Here is a 16,767-nt window from a genome sequence, read left to right as displayed (position 1 = left end):
GGGATTCGACACCAATCCAGCCACAGAACCTTCAAACTACAGCTTGTCCTGCCTGCAGGGTGTTCTGGGACTAGAGCCTAGCAGAATCCTCAAGAAAGAGACCAGAGAGACTTCATACAGCAACTGATGGAAGCAGTTGCAGAGTCCCACAGCCAAACATTAGGCAGAGCTCAAGTAATCCTGCGGAGGAGGGGGAGGAAGGATCAGAGGAACCAGACGGGTAAGGGATACCAAGAGAACATAGCCCACAAAATCAACTGACTAGGATTTATGGGAGCTTGCAGAAATCAGGGAGCCTCTCGGGGTCTGACCTAGGTCATCTGCATATATGTCTGGCTGAGGAGCTTGGTGTTCTTGTGGGATTCTTAACAGTGGGAGCAGGGGTGGTCATTGACTCTTTTGCCTACTTATGGGACCCTTTTCTTTGTCCAGCCGCAATGTGACGGTATTTGCCTGGTCTTACTGTAGTGTGTTATGCTATGTTTGCTCGATCACCCTGGGAGGCTGAGACAGAGGGGCCATGGATGGTGGGGAAAGGGGAGGTGGGGGGGAGGGGAGGGAGGGGAAACTAGAGTCAGGATGTAATATATGAGACAATAACAATAATTTTAAAAAATAGAAGAAAAAACAAAAGAAAGGAACCCTATTGGGGTCAGCATTTGCTCTTAAGGTGGAACCTGCTGTGGCGTCTTAAGGTGGAACCTGCTGTGGCGTCCAGAAATCCAATGTCCTTAGGAAAGAGAAGGGAGGAGTCCATTAGCGACACCACCTCAGTGGGGAGAGAGTTTGCTCCTCTGGATTCCTGATGGGAAGCTATCCTTGAACATAGTTACCAGGGAGAGGATCCCCTGTTATCAGAACCTCCACCAATGCCCTGGCAAGGAGGTCAGGCAGTGCTGTGAGCAGCATTCCAGCCTACTTTCCTAGAGAAACTCCTTAGAGACTATCAGATAACATTTAGGTTTTAGGCAGATAGAATAATAGACAGAATTTTATAATTGTTCTGATATATGCATCTTAATCAGATATGACTATTTTCTGTTATTTTGTTTCTAATTTCATTTATACATTTCATTCTCAATTGTAAAATACAAAATATAATATTTATAATAAGTATTTATTAATAAGATACTTGGAAAATTAGAATGAATTCTAATGTTCTGTTGACCTGGACTACAGTGAACTTACTTAGAAATAATCCAGTCTTTTTGAACACTACTTGTAAGCTTTACACATTATATCTAATTTAACTGCTTTTGTCCAGTTGTTGAGGGGTTCTCTAGTGTCCTTTGAATATTGAGTCTCCCCTTCCTCCTCGCTGGTGAGAAAAGAAATTCTTAAGTAAAGAGCATGATGGATATTTTCCCACTTTTTTTTTTTTTTAACTTACGGGTTATTTCTAGGGTTTTTCTACTCATTTGGGACCATAGCTAAATTCCAAAGCCTCAGAAAGCAAACTGGATATTGAAGGTCTGTGGGACTGCATAGTAACACTCCCCTTGGGCACCACCTCTGCTAAAACAATATGAATTCTCCGGTAAGTTTCATTGTGGTATTTTGTCACATGCACATAAAGCACTTTACACACACATCCTGATGCCCAAATTACCCTCTTTTGTCCCTCTTAGCTTTACATGTATTTGTTCAAGAAACATAAGCATGTACAAAAAATGTTTTGCCTTCTCCTTCCCGATGTTCTCAACAAATGTGCTTTGTATTTATCATTAAAAAAGAGAAAGAAAGAAATAATAGGATCTTGGCTACTGGCTGGATCATGCACACAGGTCTCCACAGCCTCCCATGAAATGAGATAATATGTTTGAAGGGGGGCAGGAAAGCCAAGGCTCGGACCTCTCTGAATCACTGTAAAGTTATATTTATCAAGGAAGGATGCTACAACACATTACTGAAGGGTTTGTTGACTGGATTTACAACTGTTAAATATTTAGACATATGGGTTACAGCCTCTGCTAGCAATTCTGTCCTGTACCACCACCTCCACCCCACCCCCTGCCACAGAGGTTAGGGAACCTCTGGGATCTCTGACCTGGGATCAGAAGTGGGTTTATTCAGAAATGAATTCATAATGTTCTGAAACTCAAAAAAGGGATATTGGTGTGGTATGTAGAAAGCCGGGTCTAGGAAAAGATTTTCATGGTGAATGTGGACATGAGGAAGTCTTGCTCTTTTAGGATCCACTGATTCATGTTCAATAAACTTGTTATTTCACTGATTTCATGTTTTCTTCCTTTCTAGGTCTTTTGAGGGCTCCCATGGGCCTTGGCTAAATTGAGTGGTAAGGAGGATGTGGGCCGATGATGGATCTAATTAGCTGGGAAGCTGAGTCTGAAGCCTTAGGACAGAGCAGTCGAATCAGAGCAGGCAGAGTCATCTGTACATTTTGCAACTCTGCTACCTAGATCACCTACAAGACCCAAGGAGGACCTATCAGCTTCAGGAGGGCACAGCCTACCTGTGTCCCACCCTTGTGCCAATGGTACATGATGGCTCATCCAAGGCAATCATATTGTGTCTGTTGAGTGAGTTAACAAATATCATCTAACATGGTACATAAAATAAACACTCAACTGTTGTTAGGAAATTATTTTTAAATGTTTAAATAGTTACTATATTAATAATACAAATATAAATAATGCATTGCAATTATCCAAATACAAATACACATAATAGACTATAAATAATAAATTTATTTATTTAAAAAATTAAATGATTTAAAAGGCTTTATCACATGTAGTTAAACTAAATTTAGTCTTAGGAGTCTGACCACTGTTGTGGTTTGGATGAGGACAGTCCCCCATTGGCTCATGTGTTTGAACACGTGGTTCCTAGTTGGTGGCACTGTTTGGGGAGGTTATGGAACCTTTAGGAGGTACAGCTTTGCTGCAGAAATTATGTCACTGGGGACAAGCTTTGAGGGCTCATAGCCTCACCTCACTTCCTGTTCTGATGAAATTCATCTCTCTGCTTCCTGCTCCTGCTTTCTAGCCATTAAGAACTCTATCTCTCTGCAACTATGAGCCAAATTAACCCTTTCTACCTTAGATTGCTTTGGGTCATGGTGTTTTATCACAGCAAGTAACTAATAGCAATCTCTCACATTCAAAAGTGAGAATGGGGAGATTGTTTGTGTTAATGTCAAGCGAGTCTATCCTAATTTTCCTCGAACCCCACACACGCTTTTACCACACAGAATGTTTTCCACGTTCCTTGCAGTATCTTTGATATATCTTCCTTCCCTTGACATGTTGGTCTTGTATTTGTAGAGGAATTCATCCACCAAGATAATAAAAGCTATGCTTCTTGGACAGGGCTGCCAAGTAAGATTGCATTAGGCTGTTTCTATTTTAACATTCATTTCACGTTCTTGAGAAATTCCCTAGCCCGTCCTCTCAATATACTTGTTGGCAGCCCTTGTGCCTAATGTTAACAGTGCTCTTCTGTTACCAAAGCATCCAAAAATGATTGCTGGGGTGTGATTGTGTCCCATTTTTGTGTTGGAGCCTTCATTTCTCAACGTGACTGGCAGTGATGGAAAGGAGACTTCATGGGAAGTGCTGGCCTCAGGAAGCCAGAATGAGTGAGTTCTCTCTCTTGTGAAACTAGATTAATTACCTTGGGAGCGAGTTGTCACCAAATCAAGTTTGACTTTCTCAACTCTCTCTTGCCTCCTCCATTGTCATGGGACCCTTCCACTTTCTGTTGTGAGTCCCAGCAGCATGAGGGCCTCATTATATACAGCTTCCCAATGTGGAACTTCCCTGGCTCCTGATACTCTGTTACAGCCACATAAAATACAGTAAGACAAATGCACATTTGATCACTTACCAGAATGTACTGATGTACCCTGTCTCTGAAGACGGGCCATGGGCCAACCTGACACACTCATACACAAATGATAAGACATATGGGCCAATGAGTAGAATTGAGAGTCCAGAAACAACACCAAATATCTATGACTAATCAACAATACCAAGATAACAGAATGCAGAATAGTCTCCCCGACAAATGGATAGCCACATTTAAAAGAATGAAGTTGAACCTCTGGTATCTTAGTTAAGGTTTTTATTGTTGTGAGGAGACACTGTGACCATGACAACTTTTACAAAGAAAACATTTAATTGAAGTGGTTCACTTACAGTTTCAGAGGTTCAATCCTTTATCATCATGGCAGGGAGCATGGCAGCGTGCAAGGAGATGTGGTAGTGGCTATATCTTGGCTTGTAGGCAACAGGAAGTTGACTTTGAGGAAAAGAGACCTCAAAGCCTACCCCCACAGTGACAATATCCTTAGGCCACACCTCCTAATAGTGGCTATTTTCTTTCAATCCACCCTACCTGGTTTATATTACATAATCAGATTAAGTCAAATAGACCAAAGATCTAAATCTGGAAGCTGAAACTATAAAACTCTTAGAAGAAAACAGGGGGTAAGTCTTTATGGCCTCCTATTTGATACTAGACTCTGAAATGGCTCAAAAGAATAATCAAAAAAAGAAAAGTCTATTGGAATTCACAAAAAATCAGAATGGAATCCAGGTGTGGTAGCACATTTCTCTAAACCTGGCACTTGGGAGACAGAGGCAATAGGATCTCTGTGAGTTTGAGACAAGCCTGCCCTACATCATGAGATCCAAGCCAGTGAAGGATACTTAGTGAGATCCTGTCTCAAAAAAAAAAAAAAAAAAAAAACAACCAGGCATGGTGATGCATGTCTTTAATGCCCGGCAGAGGAAGGCAGATCTCTGTGAGTTCGAGTCCAGCCTGGTCTACAGAGAGAGTTCCAGTACATCCAGGGCTACAGAGAGAAACTTTATCTTGAAAAACAAACAAACCAAGATAATGCATGAAAAGATATTATTTAAAAAATAAGTGGCAACCTAACACAATGAGAGAAAATATTTGCAAACCATGTATCTGAAAGAGATTTGTAACAAGGACATGCATTTTTTTAAAATCTTAACAGCTCAACAACAAAAAGAAACAAATTCAAAGGTGGGTAACAACCTTGATGCACATTTCTCCAAAGATGTTTTAATGGGACAGCAGGCACATGGGGGGGGGGCACAGGTCACCTGGTACGACAGAGGTGAAAGTTGAGACCACAGTAAGACCCCGCTTCAGGATCTGGAGCTGCAGACGGATGGAACTACACAATGTCATGCCAAGTGGACAACCCAGACCCAGAAGGACAAACATTACACGTTCTCTCTATTGGGGCCTCCAAGCTCCAAATCTTCAAATGTGAGCACATATTCTGGAGTAATGCAGACACCGGGAAAGCAAAAATGGGTGTTGCTGGGGTAAGCGAAATGCTGGGGTAGGTAAAAATGGGTGTTGCTGGGGTAGGTGAGTGAGGGAACAATACAGCGAGGAAGAGCAGGGTACAGGTGATCTGATCCTGATGGGGGACTGGGAGCAATGGGCGGGGCTAGAGTTAGGGAGAGAGGAGGGAGACAAACACAGAGGAAGGAGGAGGAGGTGAACAACAGTAAGGATATCTGGAAAAGTAATAAGGAATCACAGGATTAACTGTCCACCTAAAAATAACTATAATGCAGATAAGTCAGTATATAAATATACATTTATAATTGAAATGCAATTTTCCCATCTAGACTGACAATGTTTCTTCCAAGAGCCAAAGACCATCTGATAAAAACAGTTGTGGGATATTTCTACACTGTGTAAAGATATATTGCTGTGATTGGTGTAGTAAAAAGATGAAAGGCCAATAGATAGGCAAGAGTTATAGGCAGGACTTCTGGACAGAGAGGACTCTGGGAAGAAAGGCAGAGTCACCAGCCAGATGCAGAGGAAGCATGACATGCAGGAGGAGTAACAGCCACAAGCCATGTGGCATGATGTAGATTAATAGAAATTGGTTAATTTAAGTTATAAGAACTAGTTAGAAGCGAACCTAAGCTATAGACTGAACTTTCATAATTAATAATGTCTCTGGGTCATTATTTGCAGGCTAGCAGTCCAAAGGGTCCAACAAGAGAGCTTGCTACAAAAGAACTCAATATCAGGCATGAGAATCCTCCTTTTAAGTTGTTGGTCACAGTTGTCCAAGAGATTCCCAAAACACACAACTAATTGTTATTGACCTTCATTACCTCCCAGAGACAGAAGGGAAGTCCCTATTGTTGAAGACACCGCACACTTCGGACATAGGTCCCAGAGGCCCCTGAACTGGAAGTAGCCTGAAGGCCTCCTCTCTGAGGACTAGATTTCATGGTACCAGAAAGCACCATGTCAGCTTCCAAAGGAGGAAAGCAAACCAACAGTCCTACCCAGCTATGATGCCTATGAAGCACAACAATGACCAGCATTACACGATAATTTTAAGGGTATAATGTGTCAAAAACACCTTGGTGGTAACCAACAGCTCTCTAATTGGAATTAAGACCTGTTCAACAAGAGGGAAAATTTGCCTGGTACTGGAAATTTAACCCATGGTTATAGAAGTCATGGATCTTGAAAGAGAACCTACAAACAACCACTTTACTAAACCAGCATAATCCCTAACAACAATCTCTAAATATTTGTTCTTATACCCTCAGATAAGTGTAGTCTCCACTCCTCATCAACAGAACTTCCCTTTGAAACAGATGGAGACCACCGCAGAACACCACAGCCAATCAAAATGCAGAGTTGTGGAGCCTACTCCCAATAGATACATCTACAAAACATTCCTGCACCTAAGGACCAGATAACATTGCAGAAGAGGATGCAGAAAGATTGTAAGAAACAGAGGATCAGGGAGTTTGCTATGAGATTGTTTCTTTTAGGAATGTTAGAAGCGGCATCCACAAAATCTCACTAACACAACTGCCCAAACATAAGCTGAACAAGGATGACAACAAGGCATGCTAAAGCAGATGGGGAAGCCCATCAGGTCTCAAGCCTACACAAAGAACTACAGGCAACTAAGGAGTGATGAAAATAGGAGAAACAGTCTTCCCCAGGGAAGAGCACACCAACTGAGTATCCAATGCCAAATGGTCAGTACCACACATACATACAAATAGCATTATATAGACTAAGCAAGTTGTACTTACATATTTAAGTGTGTGGACATGCAGGCAGACATGTTAAGTGAAAGAAACTGGATTTAACATATCACCTGATGTGGGATTCTACTTATACAGTCCATCAAGAATAGATAAACCCATGAAAGCACAGGCAGGGTGGGTAGAGGTTTCCTGAGTGGGTAGAGGTTTCCTTTAGAAGTAATGGCAGTGTTTTAGAAATAGGTGTACATATCAGGTTCTTGTTCTACAAAGGGTGAGTACTAAAATGCCACTCAATTCTATGCTTTAAATGGTTCCTTTTATGCTGTGTAATTTTTACCTCTTGTCTTGGGTTCTCCAAGGCAATCCAGGCTTTAACTTCACAGCTTCACGCAATGACCTCTCTTGGCCTCCATTTATGGACTCCCCTGGCACATGCCCGGCCTCAGTGGCTTTATTCCATAACTCCCTTTTTCTATCCTTAACTCTAAATCCAGAACCATGTGGCTGAAGCTGCCAAGTTCTGCTGCTTACTAGAACTAGAACACAGTCCCCTTGTTCAATTACATCTTCATCAGCTTTCAGTCCTTCACTGCCTTACCTTGGCTGTCCTAAAACTTGCTATGTAGACTAGGCTGACCTCAAACTCAAGAGACCTGCCAGCCTCTGCTTTCACAGTGCTGGGATTAAAGATGTACCCCCACCACACATGTCTCTAAGCTTTTCTTTAGTTCCTTTTCACACGTTGAAACTTAGTTGGGTGGGATCTTGCCCTGAGGTCACCACTCCCTTTATTCCATTTCTTAATATGTTTATCTCCTTGAACATAGATAGGATTTATTTAGCTCAGTTCCACTTCCTGGTGCTCTTTTTCTCCTCAAAATTTATAGTTTGTAATTTACCCTGCTCAGCTTGCTCCTTTTCATTACAAATCTTCATTAAAGTTAAAACTAAAAACCCCATGACAGAGTCTATGCTATGCTGTTTTGAGATTTCTTTGTGGGATGTCTGAGGAAGAGAGCTACTAACAGGGAGTGGAAACAGCCCAAGAGAAAAAAGTGTATTGCAGTCAACAAAACTGAATGGAGTTGGAGACCTCCAACTTCTTTTCTATATCAGACGTGAAGATACAGAGTTTGGAGTTTGCCCAGCTGGTTTTTGGTCTTGTTTTTGTCCAGTATTTCCTTTCTATGCTCCCTTCCCTGTATTTTAGAAGGTTAATGTATATATGTTAGAAGAATGTGATCTGCTTTTTTATTTTAATTTTACAGGGGATTATAGTTAAAAGATTGCATGAGTCTCAGAAGAGACTTCGGACGTTGAAACAAGTTTGGGACTGTTATAGACTATAAAGACTTTTGAAGTTGGACCGAATGCATTTTTGCAATATGATATGGCTATAAGCCTTTGAGGGCCAGAGAGTGGAATGTGATGGTTTGAAAAAAAATGACTCCCAAAGGGAGTGGCACTATTAGATGTGGCCTTGGAGTAGGTGTGGTCTTGTTGGAGGAAGTGTGTCACTGTGGGGGTGGGCTTTGAGATCTCTTTTCTCAAGCTTCACTCACTGTGACAGTCAGTCAACTTCTTTCTGCCTTCTGGTCAAGATGTAGTCAGCACCACGTCTGCCTGCACACTGCCATGCTCCTCATCATGATGATAATGGACTGAACCTCAATTAAATTTTTTCTTTGGAAGAATTTCAATGGTCATGGTGACTCTTCACAGCAATAAAAACCCAAACTAAGACACCTCTATAAAATAAAACAACAGAAACACTGACAATATGCACCAGGTTCTTGCTCACTCCCAAGTATTGGGCTTTGGACTTAAGCCCAGCATGTGGAGACACAGCCTACCATCTCACAAACTTTCAGCAGAGTCCTTAACATCTAACCTATGTCTGTGTGTGCAGGAGGTCTGTCTTTGTCTTGCCATTTACTGTGACTTAGGAAAAGATCGCACATCTGTCTCGGCTCTCACCTCTCCAACTGCTGTTAAAGGTCTTCATATGCAGCACCTGCCTGGGCTATGCAGTTTGCAGAATCCCATGTAAGATGAAAGTGTGTGACTCTCTGTTAAAAGTTGATAATTGGTCTGCCTGTTTTTGTGCCTGTGCCATACTGTTTTATTACCACAGCTCTGTAATTTATCTTGAAATCTGGAACAGCCATCCCTCCACTTTGTTCTTTTTGCTTGGGATTGCTTTGACTATCTGCTGTCTTTTATGGTGCTCTATTAATTTTAGGGTTTTTTTTTGTTCTATTTTCTATTTTATAAATAATGTGGTAGGGGAATTTTGATTAGGATTGTATCGAATCTGTACATTGCTTTTGATAGAGTGCTCATTATCATAACACTGATTCTACCAATCCCTAAGGATGGAGGTTCTTTCCATTTTCTCGTGCCTTTCTCAATCTCCTTCTTCAAACAGTTGAAGTTTTTATCCAGAGGTCTTCTGGTTCTTTAGTTAGGCTGAGCCTATTTTACTTTTGGAGATTGGGAGTGTGTCCATGATCTCTTTCTCAGGATGTTTGTTGTTGGTGTATAGAAAAGCTACTGATTTCATAAATTGGTTTAGAAGACCTAAACATGAGTACACATAACTACAGCTGTATGATCTTTAACAAAGATGCCAAAAAATATATACTGGGGGAAAAAGGAGGATCTTCAACAAATGGCATTGAGAAAACTGAATGTCCACATGCAGAAGAATGAAATTATAGCTGTGTCTATCACCCTGCACAACATGACTCAAAATGGATCAAAGACCTAAACCCGAAACACTGAAACTGCTGGAAGAAAACATAGGTAGTGCCCTGCATGACATATGAGTCATAGGTGGGAAATGACTTTTTGAGTAGGAACCCTTTGGCCCAGGAATTAAGGCCAACAATTGACAAGTAGGCAATTGAAACTTCTGTACTACCAAAGAAACAATTAAGTAAAGAGGAAGTCACACGGTGGGAAAAAAATCTTTGCCATATATACATAAATATATAGATGATTAATGTCTTAGTTCAGGTTTCTATTGTTGTGCAGACCACAGTAAATCTTACAAATGAAAATATTTATTTAATTGAGGTGGCAGCTCACAGTTCAGAGGTTCAGATCATCATGGCCAGGAGCACGCTGCTTGGTGGCATGCAGGCAGACATGGTGCTGGAGCTGAAACTGCTACATCTTACAGGCAACAGGAAGTGGACTGAGTATCACACTGAGTGAAACTTGCACATATATGAGACCTCAAGACCTGCCTCCATAATGACACACTTCCTCCAACAAGGCCATATCTGCTCCTATAATGCCACACCTCCCAATAATACAGTTTCCTTTGGGGACCATTTTCTTTCAAATCACCACAATTAATATCCAGACTATACAAAGAACACACAAAAAACCAAGAATCAAGAAAACGAAGACCAGGTTTAAAGAAGGGCTCTGCAGATATTGCACAGAGACGGAGACCTTGGAACACACAGCTCTAAATGGAAGATCTCCACCAAATCCCTCTCCTCTGAGCTCAGGGAACCCCATGGAAGAGGAGGCAGAAAGAGTGTGAGAGCCAGAGAGTGGGTGGAGCACACTGGGAAAACAATAACCTCTAGAGCAGTGGTTCTCAACCTTCCCAGTGCTGGGACGTTTTATACAGTTCCTCATGGTGTGGTGACCCCAACCATAAAATTATTTCATTGATACCCCATAACTCTAATTTTGCTACTGTTACCAACCATAATGTAAATATCTGTGTTTTCCAATGGTCTCAGGCGACCCCTGTGAAAGGGTCACACCCACAGTTGAGAACTGCTGCTCTAAATCAACTGAACAAAGCTGAGATGAGCTCACAGAGACTGAAGCAGCATGCACAGGGACAACACAGGTCTGCACCAGGTCCTCTGCACATATGTCATGGCTTTCGGTTTAGTGTTTCCTTGGGATCCCTGAGTGTGTGAACAATGGGTCTCTGATTCTCGTGCCCTCTCTTGGGCTCTTTTTCTTTTTTTGGTTTGTCTTATCCAACTTCAGTGTAATAGTTTTAATTTTATCTTATTATATTTTATTTTGTTATGTTTTATTGTTCTCTCTTAAAAGCCTGTTCTTTCCTAATGAGAGTCAGAAAGGGAGTGGATCCGATGGGAGGGAAGGTGGGGCAGAATTGGGAGGAGTTGGCAGAGGAGAAACTGCAATCAGGATATATCATATGAGAAAATAATCTATTTTTAATAAAAGAGGGAAGTAAAAACAAAAAGGGCTGTGGATCTGAACAGATAGTTCTCAAAAGAAGAAATAAAAATGACTAAGGAATTTTTTCAAAAGCACTCATCATTCTTAGTAATTAAGGAAATGCAAATCAAAGCAACTTTGAGATTCCATCTTATCCCAAACTGAATGGCTAAGATCAAGAAAACATGACAACAGATGTTGGGGATACAAGGAGAGGTGATCCCTCTTCCACCATTTGTACGATTGCAAACTGGTCCAACCATTATGGAAATCAGTGTGGAGAACTCTCAAAGAGCTAAAAATAAATCTTCCATATGACCCAGCTGTATCCCTCCTCAGCACACACCCAAAGGACTTGACAGCCTGTTCCACAGACACCTACCTGCTCAGCCAGGTTCACTGCTGCTGTCTTCACAATAGCTGGAATGGGAACAGCCTGAACAGCAGTCCTTTTGCTGACAAGTGGACCATGAAAATGTGGTACACATACACAGTGGAATACTATTAAGCCATTAAAAAAATCATGAAATTTGCAGATAAATGAATGGGAAATATACTGAGTGTGGTTAACTCAGACCCAGAAAGACAAATGACACATGTTCTCTTTTATTTGTGGGTATTAGCTTCAAGTCTTCAGGCGTGAGTTTGTAAACTGGAGTAACCAAGAAAACCAAAGGGGCCACATGCAAGGGATGGGGTGAGGTGCTTGGGGCATGCTCTAAATCGGGAAACAGTGGGATGAAGGTGATATGAAGAGAAAAGTGGGAAAGATGGGAAGGCTTTAACTGGGGAGAGGAAAGGAAGGGTAAATAACACTGAAGATATTTGAAAAGCCATTGGGAATCATATTATTGTACAGTTACCTAAAATTACATATATATAAGTGTATTTGCACACATCTATATTTTTAATGAAGTTATACCACATGGGGTTATAATGCTTAGCCTCTAAGATCCATAGGCAATCTAATAAAAATCCCAGTACCAGGCATGAGAAACCTCATTTTGTGTTATTGGTCAGGGGAAGCCAAGAGGCTCCCCAAACAATATAAGCTATTGCTATTGCCCTTGGTTACCTCACAGAATTTGGAGATAAGTCCCTATTACTGAAGACACCACACACTTTGGACACAGGCCTCAGAAGATCTGAGCTGGATCTGACTTGAAAGCCTCCTCCCTGAGGACTAGTGTTCAAGATGGCAAGCTGCCAATGAAGGAAAGCAATCAGTCACCCTTCCAAGGTGGGAAGCCTATGAACCACAACAGAGGCCAGCATGGCAAGACATCCCTAAAGGTGTAACAGTGACACTTACATCTTGGTGGTGACCAATAGCTGTCTAAGTGGGCTTAAAGTTCTGCTCTACAGGAGGGATGCCTGGTACTGGAAACCTAACCAAGTACCTATGGCTATTGAGGCCATGGATCTTAGAGGAAAATCTATTAACTAATTTCCTCAACCAGTATAATTCTTAATTGCATTCTAAATACATATCCTTATATCCACAGATAAGTGTAGCTCTCACCCCTTATAACAAAGCAAAACAAAACAAAACAAAACAAAAACATCCTTTTTGCAGAAAGATCATTACAGAAAGCCACACCTGGTCAAAATGCAGCAAACAACTGACCATGAGATGCCCAACCCCCACATTTAAGGCTCAGAGAACATTATGGAACAGAGTACGGAAAGACTGTAAGAGCCAGTGTTATTAATTATGCAGCACTGTTTACCGGGCAAGAAAAGTCACAAGGCACAACACAACCCACTGTAAGAGTTTATTAGGGGAAGGGAATAGAAAAGGGTGCTTAGTGAAAGGATGACAAACGGCACTGGTTACCAGAGGAAAGGCCACGAGACACGGCCATGACCACCAGAGTTACAGAGCGCTTTATTGGAAGGAAGGAGGGGATAGGAGAGAGGAGAGCCGGGCCTGGAGAGAAAGAAAGATGGCTGGAGCAGAGCAGAGAACAGAGAGAGAGCAGCGAGAGAGTGTGGGGGTCTGTGTCCGGCTTTTAAGGCACTTACATAGTCGCCAGTACACACTGATGACATAAGACGCAAGACCCCGAGCTGCGCATGTGCAGGAGTGAGGGCAGGATCCTACCATTCCAAACTTTTTGCTTATTATAAAAAAGCGAGTGAGTAGGAACAGGGGCACCATTTCTCCTGGAAACACTGCTTCCAGCTGACTTGGTGGGCGTCGGTTGACTCTTGGGGGAAGTAGGGCAGGGGCCTCCTGAGGTAGACAGGCATCCTGGGATGGTGGGCTGTCCTGCTGCCCTGGAGCCGTCCATCCCTCTTGACTTGGCACTCTGGCTGCTTTTGTGTCTGACAGGATGCTGGTGAGACAGAAAAAGCCTCAAGTAGATCTGACGTGTCCAGATGGATTTAAGCTGGTTTCTGGGGCTTGGGAAAAATTTTGAACATGTTAAGAAGCAGTCATGAGAAAATTAGTGACCATTGTAGTGTTTAGTACTCTGCTTGTATTGGTTAGTGTTAATGAGAGAGACAGAGAGATTGAACATATTTTTAATTATTTTAACCTGAGATAAGCTTTATCAGAGACAGATTATTTAAGCCACCTGTTTCCTTTACTAGTTTAGCATCCAGGAGACGCAGGTGACTAAATGTTGAGAGCGTTTAACAGTAATAGATGGTTATATTAAAGTCTGTTTTTGTAGCGCCCAGACACTTTGGGGTCTGGGGGTGTAAATACCTTTTAGCTGTTACAGTTTCTTACTTGACGATCTCTGGACTCCAGTTCTGTGGTGGTCCTGTACCATTAGCTGAACAGTGAGTTAGAGGAGAGAACTGGGAAGAGAAAAGCTTGTGGTGCATGAGAACTTATTTCTTTGGAATTAGGGACAAGGCAGAGATCAGGGCCCTGTCTGTGTGCACAAGAAAGAGAAGCACTTCTGACAGGTCTGGAGTGAGGCACATGGAGGAGCGATGAAATGAAAGCTCCTATCTTCGCTGGAAATATTTTCCCATTGAGTAACCCTGAAAGTGCAACTAAATTTGGTGAGATGGGTGAGTAAGGTTGTCCTCCCTACCCTGACAATAGGAGAAGTGAGGCCCCAAAACTCCCAGAGTGGCTCTGGTGTCCAGAAGGAAAGAAACGGATCACTTCCACACTGTGTTCTGGGTTCCCTGAAAGCCTGTGGCCGAGCCTAGGTCTGTTGGAGGTCTTAGCTTGATGTTCCCATGCCATCTTGGTGCCTGGGGGCAGTCAGCTGACCAGTTGTCTTTCTAGGCAGCACTTTGAACAAGGCTCAGTTGATGGCCTGGTGGACCACTCACTAGTCCTCATGACCTTTTTTTCACACTTAGAATAGGAACCCAATGGCTTTCGGGAGCCAGCATGCCAGCACTTGGCAATTTTGTCCTCAGGCTTTTTATCTCTTCCCTGGTATACCTTGAATGCCACAGATGATATTTTTGCCTATGGGGTCAGGAGCCTTGCTCTCCAGATGCTTAGTTTTCGTCCTATGTCAGGGAGGTCTAGGGGAACAAGAGACAGGTTTTACTCCTTGTCTTTAATTTTTTTTTTTTTGATGTCTGCCAGCTTGAGGACAGCTTTAGGAAGACCCTCCAGGAGGCAGGCTATAAGCTGATCTCTGGCTAAAGAGCAATCCTGATTACTGTAAACTTATTTGCATGGATCCTAGCCTGCTTTCAGACCCATCTGTGCTTCTCAGGGCAGCTTGAGAACGAGTGGGAGGAGCTAAGGTGAGTTAAAGCCCGCCCAATACCAAGAGCAGAAGTCAGATAGACAGAAGTGGTTGCACATGGCAGGGAAAGAATCAGAAATGGAGGAGAAGGGTTTGGTAGAAAGCTTGGGGATAAGGTAACTTTTTGTTTGCCCATTTGCTGGCAGAAGTTAGATAATTCCTGTGAAATATCAGGGTTGAAACAGCCAAATTTACTGGTATCCGTCCCTGTGTCCCATGGCTGCAGCACTGAGAGAGAAAAATAAAAAATTAAAATAACAAACGGGACCCCAGGCCTATTTCAGCGTCCTTGAGAACAGGCAGTCTGTGGACCGCATTGTCAGCACAATTACCCGAACCATCCTCACGAAAGGGTAAGGGCTGGGGGTACGTACCGGAGGACCCTGCAGGGGCCCGGACAGCATCCTATACTTCATCAAGATTGAGTGTGTTGTGGTACGCAGCCGAGGACCCCCCAGGGGTCTGGTGCGAAGACTATAGCTCAGACTGCAGTCACAGGAAACAGCGGGGGACTCACCAATCTTGGCAGCACGTGTGGTGGGGGGAGATGTGGTGCCTGTGGTTGCTGCAGCAGCAGCAGCAGCAGCGCGAGCACAGTTCCCATGCAGTACTGTGGTGGTGGTGGCAGTGGTGGCTGGGCAAATGAAAACAGCGGATCCAGATTTGGCAGTCGCAGGTCCTCGGTATAGGTTTCCGACAACACTCAGCCCTGGATGCCGAGCGAGCAGAATTTCCTAGAGTCAGGGCACCAAATGAAAGGACAATAAACAGCGCTGGTGGCAGCGCTGGCTACGGGTGGAAAAGTCACAAGCCACAGCCTCGACTACCAGAGTTACAGAGAGCTTTATTGGAAGGAGGGAGGGGATAGGAGAGAGGAGGGCGAGAAAGATGGCTGGAGCAGAGCAGAGCAGGGAACAGAGAGAGAGCAGAGAGAGAGGGTGGGGCCTGCGTCCAGCTTTTAAGGTGCATACGTAGTTGCCAGCACACACTGATTATGTAAGATGCAAGACCCTGAACTACGCATATGCAGGAGTGAGGGCAGGATCCTAACACTTAGGCCTATGGTTGTGCAAGGAGAAATGGGGAGGGGTACGTGGGACCCACTTTTATGGATTCCCCTGCACACGCACATGTGGGCTTCCATAGCTACGACACACACGCGAGTAGATTATGTGATCATGCAGCATACAGATTACGTGGGACACAAGGCCCTGGAATGACCAAGTGAATGACTAAGCGTCTTGCTAGCACATGTGCGATCAAGGGGGAGTGGCTAGGAGTTCTACCAGCCAGAGCATAGGAAGTCTGCTGCAGATACGACAGTTAGGCTACCGATGCAATCTCAGCAACACAGTTGACTACACGAGATCGGAACAACAACAATACCAGCAGACGTACCAAAGTGGATGTGGGGAATATCGTGAGGTCCCACCCCTAGAGGAAGAGCTACAGGCAACAAATGACTGCTGAGAGAGGGAGAATTAATTAGTCTTCTCCAAGGATGAGCTACCTAACCGGTTATCCAATACCAAGTAGTCGTCTCTAAAAACATACACATACAAACATCACTAAACAGACTCAGCAGGTTGTATTAGATATGGATTTGATTATATATGTGTGCATGTATATATGTAATAATATATATGTATATATTGTTTATATATGTGGGAATAGTTAAGAAAAGGAAGGGGTCATGAGAAGAGTTGGAGGCAGGAGGTGGGGAAATGAAGTAATTATATTTTAATTAAAAAGAAATTTAAAATTATTAAAACTCCAAGATGGCA

At 42.9% G+C, this 16,767-nt stretch overlaps 1 long non-coding RNA gene across 1 annotated transcript; it reads right to left on the bottom strand.

Moving 5' to 3' along the window:
- Window positions 1-13,013: 13,013 nt before the first annotated feature.
- LOC128109273 (uncharacterized) lies at window positions 13,014-16,465 on the bottom strand. Its single transcript, XR_008217774.1, has 2 exons — window positions 15,501-16,465; window positions 13,014-13,591 (listed from the first exon to the last, which is right to left on the bottom strand). It is a non-coding gene; the product is annotated as an uncharacterized LOC128109273 (long non-coding RNA).
- Window positions 16,466-16,767: the final 302 nt, after the last annotated feature.

The sequence above is a fragment of the Peromyscus californicus genome, unplaced genomic scaffold, assembly GCF_007827085.1.
Source record: "Peromyscus californicus insignis strain IS unplaced genomic scaffold, ASM782708v3 Scaffold_14__1_contigs__length_90479793_seg_1, whole genome shotgun sequence".
Classification (NCBI taxonomy): Eukaryota; Metazoa; Chordata; class Mammalia; order Rodentia; family Cricetidae; genus Peromyscus; species Peromyscus californicus.
The sequence above is the reverse complement of the archived record's forward strand: the minus strand, read 5'-3'. Positions and strand labels throughout refer to the sequence as shown.